Genomic DNA, 12254 nt, shown 5'->3' on the forward strand with positions numbered 1-12254 from the left:
GGGGAGACAAGGTGATGTGGCATTGCTGAAACTCGAGTGGACCCTCGCTCCTCCCTCTCTCCCCGACTCGCCACAACTCCTCAGCCATTGCCAAAGGCTGCCCAGATGGCACCTTCAAACAGAAAAGGTACAGGCTTCACCACAGAGTCCTGTAATACTTCTGGAAGCCTCACAGGGGCAGCTCAAGGGTGATAAACTGGCTCCATCAGCTGGCCCATGAGGGGGTTCAGCCCCTGCAGGCATAATACAAGTGGGCCACCTAAAACACACAAATGGATGCTCAGACAATGCATGCTTTGAGCTGCCCCAGAATCTGGCACCCGAGCAATAACTGGTTGTGTCCACTGGTCACTGCTTATCTCACTCACTCGACCTTGACTGCTGATATCCAGGTTTACTTCCTAAAAATAAAGACAAAGAACAGCCCTGCAACATAACCAAAATAAAACACCACCCCTGAAAAGCTGAATGATGACCAACCTTCCCAGGAGAGAAGGGGCAAAACAAAATGGAAAGGCACATGCTGATGTAGTGTCCAAAAGTGTTGCATTGCCGAGGTAGGTTCCACATGAAACTGCTCAACTGTGACCTCTTTCTGCAAGGGTGTCTGTCATGTTGGAGTAGCGATTTCAGTGCGGCAGACCACCTGTAAAACACAAAAAAAATCAAAGGCTCCTTATAGTTTCATCACTAATACAACAACTCCAGTAGCATCCAGTTCTGTGCTGGAATCAATACTCATCCAGCTCATGGTCCCCCTGGTGCCAATACCCTGCTGTGCCAAGTACCTCGCATCTTCAAAATGAAAATCCCAACAGCGAGGTAAACGTAGAGCCCAAAGTCAGGCCGTAGCTTGGACTTCAGGCACCGACCCACCTCACTGCTGTGCTCCTCTGGTCTCCTCCGTTCATGTCAGGTTTACATGCTATCCCCCTGCAAAAGAAGTATTTGTCAAAGTTACCCAGACAGACAAGGAAAGCTTAGCCTTTCCCAAGTTCTCATTCCTCAAAGCAAACTGCCTAGGATCCCACGACAGTGGGCCTTAGGACAAACTACTATGAAACTGCAAGACACCACTGCACCACTGCCACGTCTCCACTGAACACCACACAGACTGGCCACAGTCACTCCATCCGAGGCGTGGCTCAGGTGGCTGAGCAAAGCAAAAGGCTCCCTGTAAAGTCTCCTTTCTTCTCCACCTACCCCCCCCCCAGGACTACTCTACAGGGCAGAGCAATTCCAGGCTAGACACAAACTCAAACAACACATTATACTACAAGCAGTGTGACATGAAGATGATAAAAAAAGCTCTCGGCAAGAAGAACAATGGCAAGGACAGAGACGACGCCAAAAGAGACAACTGATGGTATGGCATTGGTGGATGAAAATGGCTCTAAGGAGCAGAAGAAAAGACTGGAACAGTGACCTGTTCTAAGAACTGTCAGTCACAATGATCAAGATGGCTGTGAGAGACAAGGCCACATTTAGAATGCTCCCATATCCTGACAATCTTACAAGCCCCAGGACATTACAGCTCACGGCTGCAAAGGATGGATGGCAGTACAGCCGGGAACAAGGCCTCAAAAGAGATCCGACTCAATGCTTTCAAGATGTGATTCCAAGATGTGGCCGAGCCCACTGGTAAAAGAACAAGTGATATTGGCATCCTACCGAAAAGTAGGAAAGTTCTAGAAGCTAGAGATGATGGCCAAGGCTTATGATGAGCCCCTGAAGGGTAAAAGGCAGAGAGATTGGATCCAAGGGAAGCCAAAGACACAGAACACACACCAGACAAGACAACACACACTGGAACTGCTCTGCGCTGCACACCCTACAGTTGCAGTCAAAAGTAGGGCTGCTCCCTTTAGCTTACCTAAGAAGCCCCTTGGAGAGCATCCCTTTCCCCTACGCTAGTTTTTTAATCTCTCCCAGGAATTTCCAACCCACTACCCTGCTATCATCCCTTCTCTGGGCCCCGGCCCCCAACTTAGCTTTCAGATGACCAGTGATGTGAATCCACACTGGATGCAAAAGGAGTCCACCTCAGCCATCTCCAAAGGCACTGGGATCACCAGGTTGGCCTCTTAGTCAGCTATGACAAAGAAAACCAAAATCAGTGCACCAGTGTAGTGCCATACAAGCCAAATCCCAACAAGTCAGCTACTAACTGGGACCCTGCTCCCACTCATACTTGCAGTCCTTAACTTACCTATCAGAAGCCTCCATCTCCAATGTCATCTCTGACCCAGGGTAGCTCCCTCTTGCAGCACAATGAAGCTGCTGAACAAATGTGAAGTGTCATACTTGACACAATCTGGAATTGCAGCAAGTTGCAATGCTTCTAAGAAAAACAAGGGGGAAAAAAAAATTACAGAAAGCACCAAGTACCTTATCAACCCTGAACACTCAATCCCAAAATCATTAACCATGCACTCAATGCTATCTTCTTCACAGTGTCTTCAAAGCCTCTATTGCTTTAGATGCCAAAAGTACCTGCTGAAATAAAGCTGAGAAAACCTGAACAACCCCCCCCTTCACAGAAATAACAAGACACCCTTACCCCAACGAACCCCACAGAAGGAATGGCCCTCTTTTACCCAGGGCTGGGGTTAATATACCCCTGGCCGGCCCCGCCTCTCGTTCCCACAATGCCCGGGAAAAGGGAGGAGGCAATTTTACCATAAGGGATAAAAGCACTGGGAGGAGCTGCAGCTGTTTGGCTGCTCTGCCTTAAATTCCAGGTGAGTGAAGGGCTCTGTAGATGCCTTCTGTTTTACTACAGCTGCATCCACTGAAAGGGTAAAAAAGCTTCTTGTTTTGGCAGCATAGACAGGTGCATTGCATTATTCCTTGTTAAGTTCTGTAATTGTTCATTAGTGACTATTGAGTAGTACTCCATACAGGACTATGGAGGGTGGAGAAGAATAGTAATAATATACATGGTGTAACTCCTGTTGGGGTCTCTAATTAGGGCTGTATTCATTATAAATAAAACTGAAAAAATAATGGGCTCTCTGGCAGCAGGAGGGTTTTGTGAGTGCTGGGCTCGCTCCCTTGTGAGAGATTGGGTGCCAGTACCCAGCTAGAAGTGCCCTGAAGTACAGATTTAAATTCTTAAAATGCTGAGGAAGGGGGAGCTTCCTTCAGTTGAACCCCCTAAAATGAGAGACTAGGGAGTGCTTGTCTCTACTTAAATAGATGCCATAGTAATAAATGGGTTCTCTCCTCTGAATCCCCTAAAATACTGGAAAAAGAGGGGTTTGCCTTACTTCAGGTCTCTCCAGTGATGGAAAAAGGGGGATTTCTCCCTCAATTCAAACCCTTATAAAGGAGGAACAACCGAGCTTTCCCCTCAATTTAAACCTTGGGATGATGAAAATGGGGGAGTTATGCTCAATTCCGACCAATAAAATAGCATTGTCAAGGTTTTCCCCTTCTATTTAAACTGGAGAATAATGGAAAATGGGGATTCCCTGTCAAGTGATACCCCTAAGAGCATGGAAAAGGCAGGGTTTCCTTCAAGTGATACCCTTAAAATTGCAGAGGAAGGGGATTCCCCCTCAATTTAAACACAGACAATTATGGAAAAGGAAGTTTTTTCCCTCCGTTTAAATCCTTTTTCTCCTCATAACCCCCCTTTTCTCTGGGGGCACTGGGGAAGGGCTGCCAAGATGAAAGGGGAAAGTGGAATGTTTCCCTGGGACCCCACGTGCTGCCCTGCCTGCTCAGGTGCTGCCCCTTGGCACGAGGGGTTTAAACAAACACTCCGTAGTCCCTCATTTTAAGGGGTTCCATTGAAGGAAGCTCCCCCTTCTTCAGCATTTTAAGAATTTAAATCTGTACTTCAGGGCACTTCTAGCTGGGTACTGGCACCCAATCTCTCACAAGGGAGCGAGCCCAGCACTCACAAAACCCTCCTGCTGCCAGAGAGCCCATTATTTTTTCAGTTTTATTTATAATGAATACAGCCCTAATTAGAGACCCCAACAAGAGTTACACCATGTATATTATTACTATTCTTCTCCACCCTCCATAGCCCTGTATGGACTGCACTAATGAACAATTACAGAACTTAACAAGGAATCATGCAACTCATCTATCTACACGGCCAAAACAAGAAGCTTTTTTACCCTTTCAGTGGAGGCAGCTGTAGTAAAACAGAAGGCATCTACAGAGCCCTTTACTCACCTGGAATTTAAGGCAGAGCAGCCAAACAGCTGCAGCTCCTCCCAGTGCTTTTATCCCTTATGGTAAAATTGCCTCCTCCCTTTTCCCGGGCATTGTGGGAACGAGAGGCGGGCCCGGCCAGGGGTATATTAACCCCAGCCCTGGGTAAAAGAGGGCCAGTCCTTCTGTGGGGTTAGTTGGGGTAAGGGTGTCTTCTTATTTCTATGAAGGGGGGGGACGTTCAGGTTTTTTTCAGCAGGTACTTTTGGCTTCTAAAGCAATAGAGGCTTTGAAGACACTGTGAAGAAGATAGCATTGAGTGCATGGTTAATGGTTTTGGGATTGAGTGTTCAGGGTTGATAAGGTACTTGGTGCTTTTTGTAATTTCTTTTTTCCCTTGTTTTTCTTAGAAGCATTGCAACTTGCTGGAATTCCAGATTGTGTCCAGTGTGACACTTCACATTTGTTCAGCAGATTCATTGTGCTGCAAGAGGGAGCTACCCTGGGTCAGAGATGACATTGGAGATGGAGGCTTCTGATAGGTAAGTTAAGGACTGCAAGTATGAGTGGGAGCAGGGTCCCAGTTAGTAGCTGACTTGTTGGGATTTGGCTTGTATGGCACTACACTGGTGCATTGATTTTGGTTTTCTTTGTCATAGCTGACTAAGAGGCCAACCTGGTGATCCCAGTGCCTTTGGAGATGGCTGAGGTGGACTCCTTTTGCATCCAGTGTGGATTCACATCACTGGTCATCTGAAAGCTAAGTTGGGGGCCGGGGCCCAGAGAAGGGATGATAGCAGGGTAGTGGGTTGGAAATTCCTGGGAGAGATTAAAAAACTAGCGTAGGGGAAAGGGATGCTCTCCAAGGGGCTTCTTAGGTAAGCTAAAGGGAGCAGCCCTACTTTTGACTGCAACTGTAGGGTGTGCAGCGCAGAGCAGTTCCAGTGTGTGTTGTCTTGTCTGGTGTGTGTTCTGTGTCTTCGGCTTCCCTTGGATCCGATCTCTCTGCCTTTTACCCTTAAGGGGCTTATCATAAGCCTTGGCCATCATCTCTAGCTTCTTGAACTTTTGTACTTCTCGGTAGGATGCCAATATCACTTGTTCTTTTACCAGTGGGCTCGGCCCCATCTTGGAATCACATCTTGAAAGCATTGAGTCGGATCTCTTTTGAGGCCTTGTTCCCGGCTGTACTGCCATCCATCCTTTGCAGCCGTGAGCTGTAATGTCCTGGGGCTTGTGAGATTGTCCGGATATGGGAGCATTCTAAATGTGGCCTTGTCTCTCACAGCCATCTTGATCATTGTGACTGACAGTTCTTAGAACAGGTCACTGTTCCAGTCTTTTCTTCTGCTCCTTAGAGCCATTTTCATCCACCATTGCCATACCATCAGTTGTCTCTTTTGGCGTCGTCTCTGTCCTTGCCATTGTTCTTCTTGCCGAGAGCTTTTTTTATCATCTTCATGTCACACTGCTTGTAGTATAATGTGTTGTTTGAGTTTGTGTCTAGCCTGGAATTGCTCTGCCCTGTAGAGTAGTCCTGGGGGGGGGGGGGTAGGTGGAGAAGAAAGGAGACTTTACAGGGAGCCTTTTGCTTTGCTCAGCCACCTGAGCCACGCCTCGGATGGAGTGACTGTGGCCAGTCTGTGTGGTGTTCAGTGGAGACGTGGCAGTGGTGCAGTGGTGTCTTGCAGTTTCATAGTAGTTTGTCCTAAGGCCCACTGTTGTGGGATCCTAGGCAGTTTGCTTTGAGGAATGAGAACTTGGGAAAGGCTAAGCTTTCCTTGTCTGTCTGGGTAACTTTGACAAATACTTCTTTTGCAGGGGGATAGCATGTAAACCTGACATGAACGGAGGAGACCAGAGGAGCACAGCAGTGAGGTGGGTCGGTGCCTGAAGTCCAAGCTACGGCCTGACTTTGGGCTCTACGTTTACCTCACTGTTGGGATTTTCATTTTGAAGATGCGAGGCACTTGGCACAGCAGGGTATTGGCACCGGGGGGACCATGAGCTGGATGAGTATTGATTCCAGCACAGAACTGGATGCTACTGGAGTTGTTGTATTAGTGATGAAACTATAAGGAGCCTTTGATTTTTTTGTGTTTTACAGGTGGTCTGCCGCACTGAAATCGCTACTCCAACATGACAAACACCCTTGCAGAAAGAGGTCACAGTTGAGCAGTTTCATGTGGAACCTACCTCGGCAATGCAACACTTTTGGACACTACATCGGCATGTACCTTTCCATTTTGTTTTTCCTCTTCTCCCCTGGGAAGGTTGGTCATCATTCAGCTTTTCAGGGGTGGTGTTTTATTTTGGTTATGTTGCAGGGCTGTTCTTTGTCTTTATTTTTAGGAAGTAAACCTGGATATCAGCAGTCAAGGTCGAGTGAGTGAGGTAAGCAGTGACCAGTGGACACAACCAGTTATTGCTCGGGTGCCAGATTCTGGGGCAGCTCAAAGCATGCATTGTCTGAGCATCCATTTGTGTGTTTTAGGTGGCCCACTTGTATTATGCCTGCAGGGGCTGAACCCCCTCATGGACCAGCTGATGGAGCCAGTTTATCACCCTTGAGCTGCCCCTGTGAGGCTTCCAGAAGTATTACAGGACTCTGTGGTGAAGCCTGTACCTTTTCTGTTTGAAGGTGCCATCTGGGCAGCCTTTGGCAATGGCTGAGGAGTTGTGGCGAGTCGGGGAGAGAGGGAGGAGCGAGGGTCCACTCGAGTTTCAGCAATGCCACATCACCTTGTCTCCCCTTAACCCAGGGATACTCTGCGACGGCGGCCTCGGAGTGCAGCCCCAGCGTGTGAGCCGAGGACCGGGGTGTTCTCAGGAGCCGGTGAGTAGTGGAATTGTTGGGTTTTGGCTGATGTGCTGCTGAGTTCAGGCACTGATGTTTGGTTTTCTTTATTGCAGTAGACTGAGAGAACAGCCCTCTGAGGGCAGGAACTTCCCAGATGATGAGGCAGCTTTCTTTTGCACCTGATGAGGATTTGCATCCCTGGATATCCGAGAGCTAAGTTGAGGGCTACACCTCAGGGAGGGGGGGAGGAGAGTGGGGTGCTGGGTCAGGACTTGGTGGGAGGGATTTTTGAATTAGCTTTGGAGATGGGGATGTCCACGAGAGGGCCCCTTAGGCCACGTAAAGGGAAAGTCTCACTTTTGATCACAATGCTGAGGTGTGCAGGGCAGAGCAGTCCTGGTGTGTGTTGTGTCACTTGTCTATTGTGTGTTCTGTGTCTCTTGGGCATCTTGTGTCACATGTCTTTTGCCTTACCCCTTTGAGGGGCTTATCAGAAATGCTGGGCATCATCCTTAGCATCTCCTTTGCGTTCCTTGGCCCGACGCTGGTACCCTTGAACCTTTGACTTGCAAGCTCAGATATGCATCGGAATCGCATCTCTCTTTAGCACTCTTGAGTCAGACACCTTTTACAGTCTTGTTCTGAGCTGTATTGACAGCTGTGCACCGCAACGATCCCTTATAACAGATTAGGACTTGGGAGAATGCGAGGATAGGTAGAAGATTCCATCCGTACGATTCTCGGGCATCCATCTTTGCGGTTCTTGGCATAAGTCCTTCTGTTAGGGTCTTTTTCTGCCAGAGTTCTTTGAGCCTCATCGGCCTCATCTAGGTCATCTCATTGGTAATTCTTCTTGCTGAGAGTTTCCTCTCCTTGTTGCATCCCCTTGTTTGTCATCTCCTGTGTCACAGGTGTCTGTGTGTTTGGCCCAGGGCTGCTTTGCCCTGCTCCATAGTCTGGGTGTAGGTGTAATAGGATAAGTCCTAGGGACTTGACGTTTGTAATGTAGGGATTAGTTGGACTCAAGATGGTATTTCTAGATTGGCACAAGATGTCTGGAGGTGGTAAGTTCTCATGCAGTACTTTGACTTTTGTCATCACCTTCTTTCAGATGCAGATGGATTGAATCTGTGGCAGAGCGCCCCATACCAGGTGAGGTGGTTCCCACAGGAAGGTGAGTCACCGTTTGTCTTTGCAGGGCAAGTGTAAATGGTGACTGTGTTACAGCTTTGTTCTTCTTTATTTGTAGGCAGTAATGCTGAATATCAGTGGTCAAGGTCGATGGAGCGAGGTGAGCGGTGACTGGTGGCCAGAATGAGTTGTTACTGCTTGGGTATCAGTTTCTGGTGCAGCTCTAAGCATCCATTTTTGTTTGTGCATTTTAGGTGGTCCACTGGGCAGGTGTCCCGGCCCTGGGATGCTGGAGGCCAGGTGGGTGCAAGCTTAAGGTGTAGGTGTGGTGTACTTGAGTTGGAGTGGGGAGGCTGTGGTTTCAGTCTCTCAGCATGTTTTTTTGCTTTGCTTCTCTGCAGGTGCTGCTGCTGCCCTGGGCATGCCAAGGGACAGAGGCGAGCAGGTGAGTTGGCATTTAGGTGGGGCGACTGATAGGTGAGAGGTACGTGGCAGCATGCGAAGTGTGTCCCTTTTTGCTTTGCAGGTATCGTCCGGGCCACCTCCGGAGTCGGATGGAGATTTGAGGTGAGCCTGGGCCAGTGGTGCAGAGGGAGCCCGTGCATTATTCTTCTGGAGGGCAACAGTCGCAGTTTCTGTTTTGTTGTCTTGGGTACCACAAGTAGGTGCAGAGCCTAAGTTTGGAAACGGCTGGTGAGCGATGCGCCTCGGCAGTTATGAGGGAGGGGGCATTGTGCAAGGGGTCACTTCTGGGACGTGTCATCACAGTCTGAATTTTGTCATTATTCTCTATCTTTTGTAGCTGCCCAAGTGGGCTGTGGGCCATGTATTGACATCCACGGTGCTGAAGCGTTCTTTTCTGTTGAGGATGGATTTCGTCTGCTGGTCTTCGGAGAGCTAAGTGTGGGGACTGTTGGTTGGGAGAAGGCAAAAGCCTTTGGAATCACAGGAGGCAATTTGAAGTTAGCTTAGAGGAGAGGGCTGTAGTGGGCCGGGCCCCTTGGAGGTTAAGGGAGAGAGGGTTTCTCTTCAGCATCACTCGAGCCTTTGCCGGGCCGGGCAGTTCCAACCCATCTCCATGTTCTCGTGCGCTTCGCATCATTGGATTTTGAGTCTCGATGTCATTGTCCATCTTTTCACCCGAGGAGCCTGCCTTTGGGTCTGGCATGATTGCCACGGTCTAAATTTTGCCTACTCTTCAGTGTAGCCACGCTTTTGAGCACTTTTGAGCGTAGCACGCGGGCATCTTGCGTCTTGGCCATTTGTTGGTCGGTCATGTTTTGTGATGTCACTTCAGCCTTTGGCGGCAGAATCATTCTCTAGGGATCCCTTTGTATCAGCTGGCAGTCGTTGCCTCCTTCTCTAGGCCTACTGCACTTCTTGAGCATCCTCTTACCAGCTTTGGCACTAACTTCTCATAAGGAGTTTACCTTTCACTGTCACGTACTACTGCCACAGAGCCTTCTTTCCTTTGGTGTCATCGGCCTCTGGCTCATCTTGCACTAGGAAGCTTGGGTCCATCAGGTAAAACTGCTGGGCCGTTTCAGTTTATGTCTGTTATGTGGTCTGTGTCCGTTGTCTTCAGTGTCATAGGGCTTTGTGATGTCTCAACGCTTTACAGGCATCGTTATGGGCCATATCAGCAGCAGGAGCACTTGCATACTTTCCTGGATCGGGCTTATTCTGGCATCTTTATGGTTTTGCTTTTTGAGCCCAGAAGAAGTACACAAGGTGTTCCTCTCCATCTTCCTTCTCAGTTTTGGTAGTACCTTTTTTTCACGTGCCATTCTCTTGGACTTCTGTATGAAGTGTACTAGACCCTCCTCACTGCAGTAGTTTCGTAGCTTCCATCGCCTCAAAGCATCCTGGTCTCAAGAATTTATCTTCTGAAGCGTTCTCTCAAGTCTTCGTGTCATCTCTGCTTATATTTGATGCACTGGGTGTCCATGTGCTGCTTATGCTTGGAGCTGCCCTGCCCTGGCACATTCAGTCATGGCTAGTTTGAACAGTTTTAAAACTCTCCTCTCTTGTCTATGGGCTTTTGGGTAGAAAGTTTATGGGCCTGGTGTGGGGATAACTCCTAGCTGTCAGCTACTTGCAGACTGCCTCATGCTGTCTTGCAGGTCCCCGAGGCAGATTTTGATCCCTATGGTCACTGATGCTACCAATTTTCCCAGGATCTACTGTTCACATCAAGGAGCAGCAGATGGAAGAAGATGTTAAAGCATCTTCTTTAGGGGGGAGTGCTTCTAGTAAGGGCTGCAGTCAGCATGTAAGCTGCAGAAGGGGTGTCTGAGAGTGTGTCTGTCTGTGTGGGTTGACTGGCTCTAACCTTATGTGTGTGGTGTTTTTTGCCTTTCAGGTTCTTCAGTTCATTTTAAAATTTAGAATACGAAAACCCCAGCTGGTCCTGCCCATGCTGTGGGGTCAGTCAGAGGGACACAGGGTTCCTCTTCTCCTCTCTGCTGGGATGAACTGCCTAGGGAACACCATTTCTGACAGCCCAGTCCTACCTGTGTCTTTTGGAAAAGGGCAGAGGTGAAGAGGTGACTGCCAGAGTTCCTTGGGGATGATGGAGCTGTGGTGCTTGGCTGTGCCCAGAGGGGCAGGTTGGGCATTATTTGTGTGTCTGAGGACTGGGGAGCCGAGCTCTCAGTGCATTCCCAGCTCTCCCGGGGGTGGGAGCTGGTGCAGGGCTGGGTGACAGCCTCTGGTCGGGCTCGGGGCAGGCCCTGGCCCCGGCACAGACACGCTGGGGTGGTTTGGGGCTGCTTGGGGAGCCGTGGGAGGCAAATGAGGGATGGTGCTGGGCGGAGCGATCAGCCTGTGCTTGTGTCAGTGCAGCCGTGCAGGGCACTGGGATCTGGGTAAAACTCCAGCTCTCCTGGCGTTCAGGGATGCAGGGTCTGAGGGACTGGATTTACCTAGGGCTTTCCAGGAACAAGGGGAAATGTGGTGCCAGAGCTGTGCCCCGTCAGGTTGTGTTTCCCTTTGGGGACAGGGAGTCTCTGGGCTGAGGTGAGATTGCTGTGTGAGTGGCAGGGAACAGGGAGCTGAGAATTGCAGGCACTGATGGAATAGTTGTCTTAGGTCTGTTTGGGTTGTGTTTGTGAAAACTGGGATGTGGGCTGGAGAGGTGCTCTTGGGAACAATGGATAGAGTACATTTGCTCCATGGATGTGTAAGGAAGGACAGGGAAGGGGAGTATTTATAAACTGTTCTCAGTATTTCACGCAACTTTGGGGTGGAGCAGCGATGCAGGTGGGTGGGTTTGGCCTGGGCCTGTCAGGAGTAACCCCAAAGAATCCAACCAAGCCCCTGACCCCTCAAGGCATCTGTGAAACACTTCCACAGCAACCCAAGTCAGAAATCCAGTGATTATGGAGGTAAAATTATAGGTAATTGCCTTTGATCCGTGGGGAATTTCCTTTGGAATTATCAATCAAGGCAGAGCATATCTTTCAGCTCTTTTCCTGGTGTGCAGTTTCCTCTCTGGTTTAAATGAGTTTGTGTGCTCCTGTTAACAAGCAGTGTGTTTTCACCCTGAAATTTGGGGTGATAGTCTTTCTTTAGCGTTTTTCCCACAACTGAATCATCCCTTCCATGAATAGTCCATGTTGTTCTACACAGCTGCTTTGGCCGTGGCTCAGAGAGAAGGGAAATGACTTTTTAGGGCGTTGAAATTTCTCCAGGCAGGAGTGGGATGTCGTCTTCCCCCTCCCCAGAGCCCTGCAGGCGCATGGGAGTAGCTCAGAGCCGGCCCAGTTCTCTGAGAAATAACAACGCTTGGGAGGTTTGAGTGTTGATAACAGCTCTCCTGTCTCCTGGTAGCAGTCCTAGGCAGAGGAGGGAAAAAAGGAACTTGTATTATTCATGGAAAACCTTCTGCTGTTTCTTGTGCCGACTTTTAGATCTCTGTATGATTTACTATCCAGTGTCTGTAGGTAGAGAATGACTTATTGGAGGTAAAAATTGAGATAATCACTAATGGACAGGTAGGGAAAACTTTTGAAGTAAACTTGAGGTGAGCTGTAGTGGGGAGCATGAAGATTTTGAAGTAAACTATAGCAATCAGTTGTGCACAGGTAGGGAAACCTTTGGGGGTAAAATACAAGGGCATCTCTAGGTGAGGGAATGAACACTTTTTGAGGTAAAC

General features: G+C 48.9%; 2 long non-coding RNA genes across 2 annotated transcripts; both read right to left on the reverse strand.

Annotated features, from left to right (window-relative positions):
• Positions 1-359: 359 nt before the first annotated feature.
• On the reverse strand, positions 360-931 carry LOC116438011. Its single transcript, XR_004237570.1, has 3 exons — positions 877-931; positions 590-646; positions 360-401 (listed from the first exon to the last, which is right to left on the reverse strand). It is a non-coding gene; the product is annotated as an uncharacterized LOC116438011 (long non-coding RNA).
• Positions 932-1729: 798 nt separating this feature from the next.
• LOC116438010 lies at positions 1730-2517 on the reverse strand. The gene is made up of 3 exons (XR_004237569.1): positions 2427-2517; positions 2210-2341; positions 1730-2092 (listed from the first exon to the last, which is right to left on the reverse strand). It is a non-coding gene; the product is annotated as an uncharacterized LOC116438010 (long non-coding RNA).
• Positions 2518-12254: the final 9737 nt, after the last annotated feature.

Source organism: Corvus moneduloides, chromosome Z (genome assembly GCF_009650955.1).
Source record: "Corvus moneduloides isolate bCorMon1 chromosome Z, bCorMon1.pri, whole genome shotgun sequence".
Taxonomy (NCBI): domain Eukaryota; kingdom Metazoa; phylum Chordata; class Aves; order Passeriformes; family Corvidae; genus Corvus; species Corvus moneduloides.